Source organism: Ambystoma mexicanum, chromosome 12 (assembly GCF_040938575.1).
Source record: "Ambystoma mexicanum isolate Mex_15411 chromosome 12, UKY_AmexF1_1, whole genome shotgun sequence".
NCBI lineage: Eukaryota > Metazoa > Chordata > Amphibia > Caudata > Ambystomatidae > Ambystoma > Ambystoma mexicanum.
The window spans coordinates 1,242,443,458-1,242,461,173 of NC_090936.1; the positions used below are offsets into that span (position 1 = coordinate 1,242,443,458).

Sequence of the window (17,716 nt, forward strand, 5' to 3'; positions counted from 1 at the left end):
TGTCCACAAGGCCTTCTGGGGCCTGGGTCCTAAATACCTTCAACTCTCTCTTCCCAAATATCTTCCTTCCCGAGCCCTTCGCTCATCCGCCTCCAATTCCCTCAGGGTTAGCCGCTTCTCGAAGCAACGAGCTGGGGGTAGATCTCTCTCCGCGGCAGGGGCCTCCCTCTGGAACAGCCTTCCTGCCTCCCTGAAACTTGAGGAGAACCATCTCCGGTTCCGGAAGCATCTCAAAACCTTCCTCTTTGCTTCTGCTTTCTCTCTCCCTCTCCCCTGCTGAACAGCTAATTAATTGCTCACTGAAACTGCACTGATCCTGCAACTGGACCACTCTAAACGGCCTCGGTCCTGGGCCCTGCCACTCTCCACTTGCACTGATGCCCTGGAACCCCTTTGCACTGCGGGACTGTCTCTGTATCCCTACAGCCCCCCCCCCTTCGCCAGCACTTGTTCTGCACTGACCTCACACTTGCCAGCAGCTGGCCCTATTTATTTATTTACTACGTTACGCCTCTTACCTTGTATTGCACTTCCCCCCCTCCCCTTCCCCTTGCACTTTTCCCCCTCCCCCACCCCTGCACTTGCGCGATCTGAATGACACCTGGCCTAGTAAGATCGTTTTCTGTCTCCCCTTGTCCCCCCCTCCCTGCCTCGTCGCGCCTTGAAACACATGTGTATAGGCGTGTTACAAATACCATATCATATCATATCATATCATAACCTCTGGATCATAATCCCACAAAAGATCTTCAGGAAGAAATTGCCAGCCGGACACAGCATGCTCTAATGCAGGGTTGGATATGCGAAGAAGAAAAAAGGTTCTTAAATAAAACAAACCCACCCGTTCCGGCATTTTACATTCTGCCCAAAATGCATAAGAATGTTAAAAAAAACCTTGGCAGACCAATAGTGTCTGCCTGTTAATCACTTCTGGAACCACTATCTGTTTACACAGACCATTTTCTAAATCCCTTCGTTCTGAAGATGCCCTCCTATTTAAAGGATACAACGAGCACTATCAACCTGCTAAACGATCTCACATTGAGCACCGACAGTCTACTCGCCACAATGGACGTAGAGGCTTTATACACATCGATCCCCCAACTTGATGGTCTAGAAGCCATACGAGAATGCCTGAACACTAGAAATGATACTGAGTCCGCCCCGAAGAATTTCATTTTGGAGTATGCCAGACTTGCGATGTCGGAGAATTTCTTCCTTTTCCAAAACCAGATCTACAAACAGATTAAGGGTGTCAGTATGGGAGCCACTTTTGCCCCTGACATTGCTAATTTATATATGTCACACTACGAAAGCAAAAATGTATTCTGTGAAGAGAACCCTTTCCTAGGAAACATCTCCTTATGGAAACGATTCATCGATGATATTATCATCATATGGAAAGGGACCCCTCTGGAATTACAGAACTTTCATCTCTGGATAAACTCAAGAAATCCCAACATAAAGTTCACAATACAATGGGATCACCACCAAATCGACTTTTTAGACCTACATATCTACAAAACAGGTGACCGGCTCAAGACAGAACTTTTTCGGAAACCCACTGATCGTAACAGTCTTCTCCATTTTCAAAGCTACCATCCTATGGGCTTAAAATATAACCTACCTTACGGGCAGTTTTTAAGAATACGGAGGAACTGCACAGACATGGAAAAATTTCAACTGCATGCAGAGGATTTAGGAAAAAGACTAATCAACAGGGGTTACCCACGAAAGGCCATCAGTCAGGCCCGAAAAAGAGCCAAAAACACACCAAGAGATATCTGTCTGGAAAATAAACCCAAGATAGAGTTGAACAGGATGGTATGTGTCACAACCTTTGGACCACTAAGTCCATTGATTCAGAAAACCATAAAAAAGAATTGGCATTTGATCAAACATCCGGGGACACTGGACAAGGGCCCATGTTTTGCATTCAAAAAGAACAGAAACTTAAGAGACGCATTGGTTCACACGTTCATAGAACCACCACGAGCAATACAAGCCACATTATGGGATATGCCTCCCTTAGTGGGCCACCACAAGTGTGGCCACTGTGTAGCATGCCCTTTAACTCTACAGAAAAAAACTTTTGAACATCACCGAGTAAAATAGACCATGAATGATTTCACTAACTGCAACACGAAGGGAGTGATCTACGTGATACAATGCCCTTGCAACCTGATATACGTAGGCAAAACCATACGGGCCATCAAGATGCGAATATCGGAACATCGGTCCTGTATCAGGAACAAAGTTGCCGACAAGCCACTACTAGAGCATTTTACCAACAAAAACCACAAAGATACAGATCTATGATGGTTCATTCTACAAAAAGTAACACCTGCAAAGCGGGGGGGAGACTTAAATAAAACAGTGACGCAATTAGAACAGCGTTGGGTCCACAAACTAAACACTGTGCACGCAGGTTTGAATATTGCGGTAGAATGGAAATCTTTTCTGTAGATCCCAAACATTGGCAGCGTCATCATGTATATGCACCTGCAAAATGCCTATGACCTGCGGTCAAGAAATGTAATATGAAATCTCTACCAAAGGGCTATGAATGAATTAAGATGCCTATCAGTGTCTATCAGCTGTAAAGATTTCCAACAATGTCGAATGGCATGCATAACACTGAATTGACTGGGCCACTCGAACCTGTGTACAAATTGTCCCTTGTCGAACATGTGTATAAATTGTGCTATGTTACTATGTGGATTTGTTTTCCATTACTAAAAGCATGTCAACATCACGTCATGTCACTACCCTGCCAGTCATTTCAAGCACAAGGGGCGCTTTCAGTGTTCTAATTTATTTTAATTTCCCTTTAGTTTCACTAACACGCCCTGTTCTTCAACAAGGCTTCTGAGGTTACCATGGAAACCATTTTTCAAGTTTACACTTCTAAATTACTTTTTTAGACAGGCCACACCATGGCTAAGACTGATAAATGTTTAGTTTTTCAATCCGAGCATTAATGGTGGAGTTATCTGTCTTTTTCGGACGCTCTCGATCCAACATGGCCGACATAGATATCATTTTTCAAATTTACATTCTAAATTACGTTTTTAGATTGGCCATACCATGGCCAAGACTGATAATAGTGTATTTTTCCAGTCCGAGCCCTAATGGTTGAGTTATCTGTCATTTTCGGACGCACTCGATCCAAAATGGCCGCCGTATAAATAGAAAAGGCTCCTAGCAACAGCGTTACTAACGCTATGCCGCCAGGCCCCTTTCGAGCCCCGGAGTGAGTCAGCACATTCCTACAGCGCTCTCCACTGGCCCGCTATTCGTGATTCATGCACAAAGGTAAGATCTTTGTAGACACACCACCATTAGGTCAGGCATTTTGTTCCCCGAGTGGAACCCCCACTAATATGCCCCTTATTCATTTATGTGTTCAGGTTCCCGCGCGAGGACTTCATATTTAAATCAGAGTCCATCCCACTCCAAGATCCTCACAAGTGAGGTAAGATTGGTTGACCTATAACTCATTTGTTATTTAAGTATCTGTAAGACACCAGATCACTATTGAGTGCCCTTCTTTGCTTTTTAATAGGATTACACTAAGATCCTTCCCACGCCTGGCGTAATACTAGAAATTCGTGCCAGTGGAAATAATTATCCACAGGTAAGCTGTGGCCTCACAGTATTGGATTTATTCCTTTGTTTAAATGATACACGCTCGAACACACTCCCCTGACGAGTTTTTCCCTTTCCCCTGCAGCACCTATTCCACCCCGTGCAGCACTTCGTCCTGATGAAGGCCGTACATATGCTGGGACATAATTGGTCCACCTAAACGGCCGAAACACCTTGGTGTAGACGCACCCCGAACAACAGTGCATTGTCACTGTCCACTACCAATTGTCAATTCACAAACCCCTTTTTTTGTCTGTTGTTGCTTACTTTGTCTAATTGTGTTGTTTTATACTGAAGTATATGAATCACCATAACAAACTATGTATTTTGATTGAGTTTGTGTTACTTACACGACTGTTGTGTCAAACTATGTGACCCCATGTGTTTGTAAATATATCCTATAAGCCTGTACGGTTGGTTTCATTAAACCGTGTGATGTTATGTTGTTTGGAGAACTATTCACTCTATGTTGATTTTTACAACTGCATAGATAAACAAACTATTATTTTCTCCAAACAACAAAAAAAGTGAGTTTCTTTCTTTTTCTCCTTTAATGCAGAGGGTAATAAGGGGTGAAACAGTGTGTTTTCATTAGAGCACTCATCTTTGTACCTATTCAATTGTAATTAATTTTTGTCTTAAAGTAACCCTCCTGGGTAGAATAGGTCCATAACCAGGAGCCCATTTTTTGAATCTGTAATCGACAGGTCCTGTTGTATGGTAAACATCCCCGTGAGGAATGCCTTTGCCTCCGCTGTCCTGTTGTGTGTGTTCTTCATGAAGGACTTCCAGTCACCTGAGATGATGGCATCCTTCACCAGGTCGCAGCACGGGTCTTCATGTGTTTTGTTTGCAATGTCCTCGATGCTGACAACCTTTGGTCTCATGGCCCGCACTACCTGGCAGATATGTTCCTCAGTCTCCTCAGCTACCTGAACTTCCTGTGGGGTCGCCGCTCGAGGGTGTCTTGAGAGGAAGTCTGCCGGGTTTCCACTTCCCGGCTGATAGGCCAATTCAAAATCGTACTGTTGGAGATGTAACAGCCACGTGGCTATTCTGGCCGGCAGGTGAGAGGATGTGCCCATGAAGATTGGCAACAGGGGTTTGTGATCTGTGACAGCCGTGAATCTTCTGCCATACAGATAGAGGTGAAAGTGACAACACCCCCAATGTACGGCAATTGCCTCCTTCTTCATGTGGGAGTATCGCTGCTCTGTCATTGTGAGAGCTCTTGACGCGTATGCAATGGGCCTCTTCTCCCCTTCTCTGGTGATCTGCATGAGGATGACCCCGAGGCCGACAGGGCTGGCATCCACGAATAGTTCAGTTGGGAGCGCTGTGTCGTAATATGCCATTTTTGTGTCCACGGATAGTGACTCCTTGATGTTTTCAAAAGCTTCCTGACACGCTTGCCCCCATTCCCACTTTGTGTTGAGCTTGGTAAGCTCCCGAAAGGGTTCAGAGAGAGTGGCCAAGTTCCAGCTAAATCTCCCACAGTATGTGGCCATCCCCAGGAAACTGCGCACTTCCGTGGGCGTCATGGGCGGACTTGCAGCCTGTATGTCGGCAACCTTCTGGGGGTCCGGGGAAATGCCGGTGCTGCTGAACTTGTAGCCAAAGAATGATATTTCCGTTTTGAAGAATTCACATTTTTCTCTGTGAATGGTTAGTCCAGCATCTTCTAATCTGCCCAGGAGCATCTCTAGTCTCTTCAAGAGTTCTCCCCTGTCCTGAGCATGGATCAGGATAACGTCACTCACATTTAGGACATCTGGTATGCCCTGGATGGCTTCCTGAATTGTCTGTTGAAAAACTTCGGCAGCCGAAGAGATCCCAAAGCTTAAGCGCTTATATCTTCGCAAACCCATGTGTGGCGAAAAAGTGGTTATATATCGGGAATCCCTATGCAGCTTTAGCTGGTGGTATCCTGCTTTCAAATCAACCTTGGAGAAAAATCTTGACCCCGTGAGATCAGCCACTATTTCGTCAAGGGTAGGCATGATGTGGCGCTCCCGCTTGATGGCAGTGTTCGGGAGGCACATGTCTATACAGATACAGACTTTTCCCGGCTGTTTGGGTTTTTTTGTGACCACCATCGGGGAGACCCATGGTGTCGGCCCCGTTACCTCTTCTATTATGCCGGCTTCTTCCAATGCTTTAAGTTCTTTGTCCACTTGTTCCCGCATGTGGAATGGGGTCCTCCTGTGTCTCACGGCCTTTGGCTGGACCGACTCATCAATTTGGAGCTTGATTGTCTTTCCTTTCAAACACCCTATCCCTTTTTGCAGGTTGGGATACTGTGCCAGGATCTTCTCAACCTCTTGTGTTTCCTTGACTTGACAGATGAACTTTACCAGGCCTAGGTCTTCAGCCGCATCACCACTCAGAAGACATTCGATTCCCGCATCTACCACGCAGATTTTCGACGGTAACCTGTTGTCGCCATGGCTGAGGGTAGTGCGGAATCTGCCAACCACCCGTAAGGGTTTCCTACAGCCATACGCAAACAGTAGTGTCCGTGTTCTTCAGGTCTGGTCGCGGATGCAGTGATTGAAATGTGCTTGTGGGCATAACGTTTACAGATGTACCCGTGTCTATGGTCATCCATACCTGTTGGTTTTGGAGAGTGACCTGGCATTTGCGCCTCCTGAGCCCTTTTTTCTGCGTTGCATGTCCATGATCCAGGGCTGACACCAGGTAGACTTTTCTCCCTTTTCTCCACTGCTCCTTGCCAGGTTCTTGTTGGGTCCCTGTGACGTCATCCCCTTCTTCCTCAGTCGAAGAATTTTCCATTTCGACTCGCCATGCACTCGCTTGCTTCTTTTTCTTGGTCCCACTCTTCTCTTGGGGATTTTGTGGCGGCGGCAGTGGGGTTCCCGATGATCGGCACACTTTAGCATAGTGGTCCTTTCTGCCACATGCCGTGCATGTCGTCCCTTGCGCCGGGCAGTTCCGCTGTCCATGTCGCGGTCCACCACACCATCCGCACTCCGTGGGTCCTGGGATCCGTGGCTGCCATCTGGCTTGTGCATAGTTGCCGCCAGGCTCATCCCTTGTGGACTGTCTGTTGGCGACATGGGCCACCATGGCTGACGTGAGGGCAGGCTGTAATTTTTGAAGAGTCGCGCCCATGTTGGCGGCCCTAGCATGCGCCAGCTCTCTTTGTCGACCCAGTTCCAGGATGCGTGTTAGAGAGATGCCCTTCTCGCTCAACACCATCCTTCTCAGTTTCTCCGATTGGATGCCGTTGATGAACTGTCTCCGGATTTCTTTCTCGACATCCGTGAACTCATACGATATTGTCAGCTCCCTGAGTCGGGTGTGGTAGGCATCCAAGGTCTCCTCTTCTGCCTGAATTGTTGTGCAGAATATGAAGGTTTCATAATCAGGGTTGAGTTGTGGGAGAAAATGAGCCGTCAAAGCATCTCTCGCTTCCTGGTAAATGTCCTGGCCATCATCAATGGTTAGCGAGTTAAAAATACGTAGTACCTCGCCCCCCACATTTAGCTACAGGTGTGATCTCCTTTTCCTGGCGGTGGTTATGTCCTTGCATTCCATTGCCATTTCAAATTTTTTGATCCATAGCTGCCACTGAGGGCCCACTGATGATGGATCCGTAAATGGGTCAAACGGCTGAATCAATGCAGAGGTGCTCCCTTGTGGGCGAGCTTGTGGAGACGACATTGACAGATTTGCCGCGAGTCTAGAAGGCGTACCGGGCCTGGGGGTGGACGTGCCGGTCGCCATCGCAAAACCTCACTGTGTCTTGATAGGGTCCGTGTGCCTCACCTTGATGCGTATCCCAAACGTCTGTGTCTTTCTGAAGTTGGCACTCCCAAGCAGTGGTATACGGGCTAGCAGCGTTGAACCAGGTGTCCACCACGTGCAGATGCCGTGATTACTTGTGTCTGGAGCGAGCGAGATATCTTTGCCGCGGTGCGCCGTAGTGTCTATGACCTCTGGAAGGCAGTTGGAGGATGTTGCACTTGCCTGTGGCCCTTCGTTGGGGTTGTGTCCCCTCCAATCAGCTGTGGCTCATGTGAAAGAGTCAGCTCAATGGGCAGGGCAAGATGAGAGACAAAAAAAATGTTTTTTTTTTTTTGGGTGGGGGGTCAATGTGCCCCACAACCGTTTGTCCAAACATTTTGCGCGTCGCTGTTTATTACAACTAGCTGGCAGAGCGCCAACCGCGTGTGTAGGGCTCCGTTCTCCTCGTCGCCATTGTTATGTTCTATCTCTGCGCGGAGGCGCGTGGAGAGATAGAACATTGAAGGCCGTGTGTTTGGCCCGCAGTGGCGCAGCTCCGGCAGGAGCGAAATGAGACACGCCACACATCATCAGTGCTTCGCCCTTAACTGCCTCCCTCTCGCGGGGGCGGGGCTTTTATTAGGATGCCCTGCGTCACTGCGTTGCGGGACGCAGGGCGGATACAACAACCACCACAGTGCGATGCCTGACCGTGTGCGACAGTAGAGTGGGCGTTTGCTCTGCCCACTCTTGGCCAAGGGGCCCTCATTCTCCCATCAGTGACCGGTAGCTGCCACAGGCCCCCATCCCCAAAAGCTGAGCTCAACGTGCTGTCCCAATAAATAGCAAGGAATATTCAAGGATATTTAAAAGAATCATCTTCTGACAACTTGTCGTGAGATTCTGCGCCCTGTCGCTGTTCGCTCACTGCCCCTTATGAGTGGGTTCTCTCTGGGCTGGGAAGAGGCCTGGGGACGTAAACTGCGAACTGCTCAGACACCCCCACAGTGGGCGGGCGCGGAACTTCCGCAAATGCAGCACCACCTGCAGGTGAAACTCAAGCAAGCCTCAAACGTGAAGGCCTCGATTCCTGTCATTTTTTTGTTTTTTTTGTTTTATTGTTTTATTTCAAACCTTTAACAAATATCTTTCCATACAATTAAACCTCACCCTTTTAAAAAAAGGAAAGCACATTTGGATAAATTAATAAAATACATCACAAAGGAGGGAGGGAGAAGGAAGAAAACAAAAAAGGAAAAAGTAGAAGAAGCCCCAGATGAGATCCAGGACAAACATCCGAATCATTTGAGTTCATTAACAGGCACGCAAACGAGATGTTTCCTTCCCACGTAGCACACCACGGGTCCTCCAAACTCCACAACCACTTTAATGTTCAAAATAAAATAAAATAAAATTCCCCCCCAATACGGCTTTGTCGTCCTGTTTGACCAGAGAATATTACAAATCATTTCTCAATCTAATTCATGATCATTTTTCTTTATAATCCATATGTCCCTCAAGGAATTTCACCACAGCAAAGACTAAAGGTAAGTGATCACACTTCAAGAATCTCTGCCACCATTCGTCCTGAGACAATGTTGCTACCATTGCTATTTTGTGCCCCAAGAACTGAGTACGCCGATCCGTTATGCCTACACAGGAAGTTATCAGATGTTTCAATGACTCTATTTCCCTCGAAAGCTTACAGAATCTACACCTCTTTTCCAAGCCGTCCAGTTATCTCCAAGAAGCTAAGACCTCTCTTGTCGGGTGTAGATTTAGGTGCATTCTTATAAAATGAGCCCTGATCACTGGGCAGGGGAACTTTTCAAAGTATCTTGGTATCTCCCTTAGGTGTTTGCATTCAAACGCATATTCCTTCATGAAAACTGACCTATTCCGCTTGTGTTGAGTGGATATCCAATCCTGCCTACTCAATTTCTTCTTTACAGAGATAGGGTTGGATATGAGGGCTTCAACTGATGGATATTAGATCCAACAACATGGTTGCACACTTTGACTTCCACAGTTTTAAGTGGTTGTCGCCTTGGATCAGGGCATTATCTCACAAGATACTCAGTTGCAGAGCTGCGTGGGAAATTAAGCTTTTGCGGGATAATGATAAGGTTTTCCGAAGACAAAGTATAACGAGGGCAGGTGTAACTTGAATATTATATATGCCACCGGCAAACCTCTCGCAAGACCCAAAATTTGCTTCCAAAAGGCGGCTTCCAGTGTCTCCCATATTTGCCATGCCAGATTCAAGGCAGATGCAGCTCCATACCATAAAATAGGAATCACCTTCTGATTGCAAAAGGTGACTAAAGGTAGCATAGAGAATTTTCCAAACCTTTTATGTAGAATCATGCCTTGAGACCTGAGGTTTTTAGTCGTCAGGCTTAACATCTTTGCCCATGGAGTTTCAGCGACACTTTGGGTAAAACACACTCCCAAAGAAGTTATGGAGTCAACACATTCCAGGGGGTCATGGTTCAAATACTATTGTTGAGCTCTTAATTTCTTCCCAGCTAACTTGCCATTAAAAGACAGGATTTTAGTTTTTTTTAACAATGACTTTTAATCCATTTAGAGCAATATAAGAATATAGTGTGTCCAGGCGTCTTTGCAGCCCAATTGGTGTCTTATTGATCAAGAGGATATTGTCCGCATAGATAATCCATGGAATCGACCTCCCATTCATTTTTGGTGGAAAACCATGCACCCCCTTTTGTAGGTCTCCAAAATCAGAGATGTACAGGCTGAAAAAGATTGAAGCAAGGGCGCACCCCTGCCTCAGACCCCTATCACCTCTGATAGCCTCTGACAGCAGCCCTTGTTGGTTCAGGCGGAGCTGAATCATTGTGTTTTGGTATAGAGCCTCCATAGGATCCACCAAATTCTCTGGGCAGCTCCATTCCCTCAGTTTGGCCCACAGTGATCTTCTATGCACTCTATCAAATGCTTGCTCCCGGTCAATCGAGACAATATACAGTTTAGTTTTCCCCTCGATTACCTGGAGCTTTAGTAAGTTTAACAGGAATAAGTTGAGGCTGGTTCCTATACCCTTTACAAAGCCTGTTGGTCTAGGGTCTCGGTGGCCTGAAACTCTAGCCCATTCATTCAAACGCCCCAATATCAGAGTTGCAAAACATTTTCCCAGACTGTCCAATGGTACTATTGAGTAATAATTGCCCGGATCTAATCTTGACCCTTTTTAAAAAATTGGTACAATCACCACCTTGTTCCAGCTTGTTCTTAGAACTTGCAGTGCTCTGTGAATCGGGGTGTTTGTTGGCAGCGCAAAGTCACTTTGCACGGCGCTATAAGGTGCATGAATCGAGTCCTTACTCGTTCACATGAAACTGAGATTCAGGGTTAAGAAAATAAAAGAAAATAACAGGAGATCTAAGGAGATCAATCGTCTGTTTATTTGAGTTTTAATAAACGACAGACTTAGGGCCTGATTTACAACAACACTTTTGAACGGGAGAACACTATTCAAAAAGGCTTGTAATTCAGGCCTGTAATGTTCCCGACTTGTGCGATTCACTTCGGGCCCGATTCATGGAATTCTTTGCACAGTTTAAAGTGCCATTGCAATGATGACCCAAACCCAGATTCATAGAGCCGGGCAAAGTGTATTTTTGCAGTGCAGTTTGTGCAAAGTAATTTTGTGTTGCAAAATGGACTATGCTCTGACTTTACACTGCAAAAAATACACTTTGCAGACTTCCACGAATCAGGGTTTGAGTCGCCAGTGCAAAGTCACTTTTCAGCAGTGCAAAGTCACTTTAAACCATGCAACAAATTCCATAAATCGGGCCCTCTGTGTGTACTGCTGAGTTTTTGGAAGAAATGTTATTATAAACACTTGTTCCCCAAAGACATAGAAATAGCACCGTGTTTTGCAGACTTAAAGGTCCGGGGCTACTCTATCAAACCCATGTTTGTGCACAAAAACTTTGCACCGATGCAGGAGCAATAATCACGAGGAGAATTACTGCCCAAATTCAGAAAGCACAGGGCCAGACGGATGCGTTTTATTAGATGGCGCGTGTTTGGAAATGTGCAGGTCACCTGATCCACAGACGTGCCCTGGACGTTGACGCGGGTCTGAGGCGCTGGCAGGAAGTCTTCAAGCCTTTTTTGCTACTCTCTTCTGTCTGTGGTCTTTCCAGACACCAGTCTCTATGCAGTGGCGTGACTGGCGTCTCATCTGGTATTTCGTGGTCACTGCATGCTTTTTCACCATCCGGTTTGAGGTCGCTGTTTTCAGGGCTCGCGTTGTAGGTTTGAGGGTGTATTCTGTCGTTACCTCTTTTCTGTGGCCAGGGTAAGGGTGTCGGGAAGAGCTGCTGGAAGCGGCACGAGGTGACACCTCACGAGTCTCCTACTTTCCGCCACTTATGCTATGGTAGCATGTCAGCACTACAGAACCAAAGAAAAACCTTTGAAGGAAATATTCTGGGAATGTTTCTCATGAGGAACTGGGTTATGCATCTTCCAGCACAGCGGGTAACCTTCACGAGTCCCTCCCAGAAATCTTCCAGGTTTGTAGAGGAAACCGTTGCCCACTGTGGCAGAAAAGGCAGAATATGAGCCCACAGAGTAGTGCACCCCACAATACAAGACATTTGATCGGTAGAATTTGACGGCTAGAGACTTGGGGCCCGAAACATGCAACTCAGTTTGTCGATTCATGGAATCGTCTGCGCAGGACTTTTCCTTACCGTGCGGGTGCTCTGCGGAGGCTCGGCATGTCTCTGCAAGCAGCCGAGTGCCATGCACGAGACACCTTGCTGAGCGTGGACGTGGCTTGTGCATAGACCGAAGTTGGGGGGCGCAACATGCAAAATGGGAAGGGAAAAACAATGGGAAATGTGGGCGTTAACAGGGGTGGCCCGCACGAAGTCCATCGCATGCCCACTATTGCGTGGAATGATACGTATTCATGGATATGACCGTGCAAACTATCGGCAGGAAATTGGCCATGCAATACACTCAAACTATCTGCCATCGGAATGCAGGCATACAGACACTTTCGCAGAGGAATCTCCACGCAGAGGTAAGATCGGGTGTCAGATTTAAGGGTGCATGCATGCAGAGTTTTGATCGTACTTGGGGGTGGTCGTAAGCATTGTAGCAGGGTGCAGGAGCCGTTTATGGGGGTTCAAGCGCATGTATCCCAGAAAATTCACATTTTTATGGTACTTGATACGCATGTTAAGGGGGTGCTGGGAATAGTTACGGGGCCCCCTCAAACCCTCTGCTGGGGTGCTGGCATGCTGGAGGGGTATGCAGACTACTTTTCTGGGGTGCATTGCTACACGTGCTAGGAGTGTGCAAAGGAATGTTTCCATGGCTGCAATGGCTCTGCGTGTGGGGGCGTGTCGTGGGGGTTCCAGCCATTACTTGTGCATGGGGTTACTTTGTGTGGACAATTCCATGAATACCCGTGGCACGCAGATTTTCTTAAGCTCGACAGGCCGCACAGGTTGGTTCTCGGCACGCAGGCTTTGTGTGATCTATGTGCAGTTTTACAGGAATCGGGCCTTTTATGCATTACGCTAAAATGGTCCTCGTAAGAATGCGTAAATGCTTTACCCCCCTTCTAGTGATGCGGAGACCATATATCCAGAGTGGAGTGTTTTGACTTCAGGAAAATGGGGCGAGGCAGGTTGTCGACAGTAAAGTGAGGAATAAGTGAGGAAAAGGAATGACACTTTCTGGCGCTTGTCAGGGTACCAGAGATGATGATTTTTGTGTTATTAAGAGCCTTCCAGTTACGATCCACCCAAATATCGACGTATATCAGACTGCAGAGAATCTGGAATTATTTGTAATGTTGTCCTGAGAAAGTTCCTGAGAAAGTTTCTTGGGAGGATAGCTCAGGGGCAACGTGCTGCCTTGTAAGCCAGATGACATGGAGTAACACAGGTTCAATCCCCGGGTCCGTGCTTAGAAACCTTTGGGTATTAAGCGTGTTATAAAAAACCTATCATATCATATTATATAGCTTTCATGCCCTGGCTGGGCACCGGTATGGGCTTTAATGGTCCGCCAAACTGTGCTTTGGTAGGCCTGAGTGAAGCAACACCCTCAACTCAGGCTGCAGGCTGTTAAAGCCCATGTCTGCCCTCCAGGCAAGGTTTGAAAGCTATTCGCACCCTGATATTTCCCGGGGTTGGGATACTTTTCTTTTTTTTTTCATCTGACGGGAGATGAGACCATGTCCCGTCAGAGAAAAAATAAATGTTAAAAAAAATGGCTGGCACCATTAAAATAGAAAAGGGACTAGATCCATTTTCAGATGACGGTGACAATGGAAAACATGTTCCAGAATAGCTGCCGTCATCTGAAAAGGGCCCTAGTCCCTTTTCTATTATAATGGCAGCAATCATACGGGAGGAGCATTGAGGACCGTAGCCCAAGGCTGGACTGGTAAATTGTGTTGGTGGAAGGGGAATTGGGGTTTTCTAACTTGGGAAGGAATTAGGGAGAACCTCCCTGTTGCTTACCCACGTCAGAAAAAATAAAAGAAAAAAAAGCACCACTCTGGGAAGGGCCTCGGGTGGCTGGAACAGTGTGTGGGGATTGTGTATTCTCGCCCGCTGTTCCAGCCACACGGGGAAGGGCCTCGAGTGGCTGGAACAGTGTGTGGGGATTGTGTATTCTCGCCCTATGTTCCAGCCACATGGGGAAGGGCCTCGGGTGGCTAGAACAGTGGGCGGGGATTGTGCATTCTCACCCACTGTTCCAGCGACACGGGATAATGTCTCGGGTGGTTGGAACAGTGTGTGGGGATTGTGTATTCTCGCCCGCTGTTCCAGCCACACGGGGAAGGGCCTTGGGTGGCTGGAACAGTGTGTGGGGATTGTTTATTCTCGCTCTATGTTCCAGCCACATGGGAAAGGGCCTCGGGTGGCTAGAACAGTGGGCGGGGATTGTGCATTCTCACCCGCTGTTCCAGCGACACGGGATAATGTCTCGGGTGGTTGGAACAGTGTGTGGGGATTGTGTATTCACACCTGCTGTTCCAGCCACACGGGGAAGGGCCTCGGGTGGCTGGAACAGTGTGTGGGGATTGTGTATTCTCGCCCGCTGTTCCAGCCACACGGGGAAGGGCCTCGGGTGGCTGGAACAGTGTGTGGGGATTGTGTATTCTCGCCCTATGTTCCAGCCACATGGGGAAGGGCCTCGGGTGGCTAGAACAGTGGGCGGGGATTGTGCATTCTCACCCGCTGTTCCAGCGACACGGGATAATATCTCGGGTGGTTGGAACAGTGTGTGGGGATTGTGTATTCTCGCTCGCTGTTCCAGCCACACGGGGAAGGGCCTTGGGTGGCTGGAACAGTGTGTGGGGATTGTGTATTCTCGCCCTATGTTCCAGCCACATGGGGAAGGGCCTCGGGTGGCTAGAACAGTGGGCGGGGATTGTGCATTCTCACCCGCTGTTCCAGCGACACGGGATAATGTCTCGGGTGGTTGGAACAGTGTGTGGGGATTGTGTATTCTCGCCCGCTGTTCCAGCCACACGGAGAAGGGCCTTGGGTGGCTGGAACAGTGTGTGGGGATTGTGTATTCTCGCCCGCTGTTCCAGCCACATGGGGAAGGGCCTCGGGTGGCTGGTACAGAGGGCGGGAATTGTGCATTCTCACCTGCTGTTCCAGCGACACGGGGTAAGGCCTCGGGTGGTTGGAACAGTGTGTGGGTATTGTGTATTCTCGCCTGCTGTTCCAGCCACACTGGGAAGGGCCTTGGGTGGCTGGAACAGTGTGTGGGGATTGTGTATTCTCGCCCGCTGTTCCAGCCACATGGGGAAGGGCCTCGGGTGGCTGGAACAGTGTGTGGGGATTGTGTATTCTCACCCGCTGTTCCAGCGACACGGGGTAAGGCCTCGGGTGGTTGGAACAGTGTGTGGGGATTATGTATTCTTGACCACTGTTCCAGCCACACGGGGAAGGGCCTTGGGTGGCTGGGACAGCGTGTGCGGATTGTATATTCTCGCCTGCTGTTCCAGCCACATGGGGAAGAGCAACGGGTGGCTGGAACAGCGTGTGGGGATTGTGTATTCTCACCCGCTGTTCCAGCGACACGGGGTAAGGCCTCGGGTGGTTGTTACAGTGTGTGGGGATTGTGTATTCTCGCCCGCTGTTCCAGCCACTCGGGGAAGGGCCTTGGGTGGCTGGAACAGCGTGTGGGGATTTTGTATTCTCGCCCGCTGTTCCAGGCACATGGGGAAGGGCCTCGGGTGGCTGGAACAGTGTGTGGGGATTGTGTATTCTCGCCCGCTGTTCCAGCCACACGGGGAAGGGCCTTGGGTGGCTGGAACAGCGTGTGGGGATTGTGTATTCTCGCCCGCTGTTGCAGACACACAGGGAAGGGCCTCGGGTGGCTGGAACAGTGTGTGGGGATTGTGTATTCTCGCCCGCTTTTCCAGCCACGGTTTATAGTCATAATGTCGACAACAAAAATGTCGACAGTCAAAATGTAGAAAAAAAAATGTCGAAAAAAAAAATGTCGACTTTTTTTTTCAATGCATTTTTTTTTTAAATGGGGGGGTTCCCCCCCAACCCCCCTTTTTTAATTTTTTTTAAAATTTTTCCCTTTTTTTTAACTCCCGAACCCCTAAAATAAATATATAATTAAAAAAAACGAAAGTCGACATTTTTTTTTTCGACATTTTATTGTCGACATTTTTGTCTGTCGACATTTTTTTTTCGATATTATGACTGTCCACCTCCAGACACATGGGGAAGGGCTTCGGGTGGCTGGAACAATGGGCGGGGATTGTGCATTCTCGCCCGCTGTTCCAGCCACCTGATTGGCTGAGTGCCCTTCCCCAGGTGCAAATCGTGTATCATCGACGTAGCAATTGAAAAGTACACAAACATCAACCTGGGGGGGTCATGCAGGGATTTAATATAAATGTTAAAAAAGAGAGGGACAATGACAAGACCTGTGGCAGGAAACGTATGGGGGCAAGGTCATTCTGGATGGTTCGAGAGTCTCCGTGAGGCAACCCACTTCCGTCCTGGAACAGACACTGTGGCCAGAGAAGAGGTTTGATAGGAGTAATTTGCTGGTCCCGGCTGCTGAGGGCCACTGAGTGATATCAGGCGAGCAGCAGAGTGTTCTCATGGCCACCTTAAGCCCATAGGAAGTTAGGCTCAAGCCTACTCAGGAGTCTGAGCCATTAGACTGTCATTAAAGGGCATATTTCAGACCGAAGTCCGCTTTCTGAAAAGTGAGGTGATCCAGAAGGTTTTCAGGGGGTCAGGTGTAAGGCCCAGAAAAAGGAAACTATTGACAAAAGTGCTCTCAAAGGGCAGGACCCTGGCTAAACCTGGTTTGGCACTGTGCATTGGATCACCAGGGCACGAAGTGCCCTCCTGTGAGTGGGTTATAGTTCTTCCACCCTCTCTAATGATCCTTTCAAAATGAAAAGCAGGCAATGACCAGTCCATGTTAGCAGAGCCAGTGACCCTAATAGTCCCCAGGGACTCGTTGGTAGAAAGCAGGGAGCTATTTACAATGTGTCGCTGAATAGATAGTCTTGTTTTCAAAGGTACCGGGTGTGGGCTGCAGCCCCAGAAGCTCAGGCCACAGAAGCTCAGGCCACAGAAGCTCAGGCCACCAGAGGCTCAGGCCACCAGAAGCTCAGGCCTCCAGAAGCTCACGCGAGTATTGACCCGGGCGCCACTTTATTTTCCAGGAAAGAAAGATCAGAAAATATTTGTTTAGAGGAATGAGCAGCTCTGCCAATAGCCGGAGCAGAACCTCTGATAGCAAATAGGCATTAGCTGTGCACAGAGGTGGGCGTCGACCAAACATGCTGAGCTCTTCTTAGTTTGGCCAGCATTGTTCGAAGGTCAGAAACATGTCAGAGCTCTTTGGGGACTTTGGGTAGTGACAGCTTAGGTTTGGGCGCAGCTACAGTATTAGCAATTTGTGGTACGGATTTCATTGGTCTATAGTCTGCATTAGGGGTTTAAAGTGTTCAGATTTGAGAGTCTTAGAAAGGCGGCTGCACTTATAAGTAGGAGGGAAAGGGGCTTGGGTTTGAGCCTGTGGGCTCGATCATTGGAAACATAAGTAATAATGAGACGTCGAGTCTAAGGGCTGTGTGGTCATAGTGGGAATTTCAGTATTTTCGCCAAGTGTCCACTCAATGATGCGACCACGTAAATCTGTGGCACAAGTATCGCAGGGACGTCATTTAGGGGTCGCCAGGGGTCACAACTGCGACCCCTGAGGTCTCCCTGGCTAGCCCTAAGATAAAATGGGGAAACTTTGTTTTTTTTATTGCAAGCTCCTGGAC

At 48.1% G+C, this 17,716-nt stretch overlaps 1 protein-coding gene and 1 long non-coding RNA gene across 3 annotated transcripts in view; both read left to right on the plus strand.

Moving 5' to 3' along the window:
* Nucleotides 1–17,716, plus strand: part of PAH (phenylalanine hydroxylase) — a 418,172-nt gene that overhangs the window by 114,673 nt on the left and 285,783 nt on the right. The window lies entirely within an intron of this gene.
* LOC138513129 (uncharacterized) lies at nucleotides 3,116–4,239 on the plus strand. The gene is made up of 3 exons (XR_011281721.1): nucleotides 3,116–3,315; nucleotides 3,411–3,475; nucleotides 3,566–4,239. It is a non-coding gene; the product is annotated as an uncharacterized lncRNA (long non-coding RNA).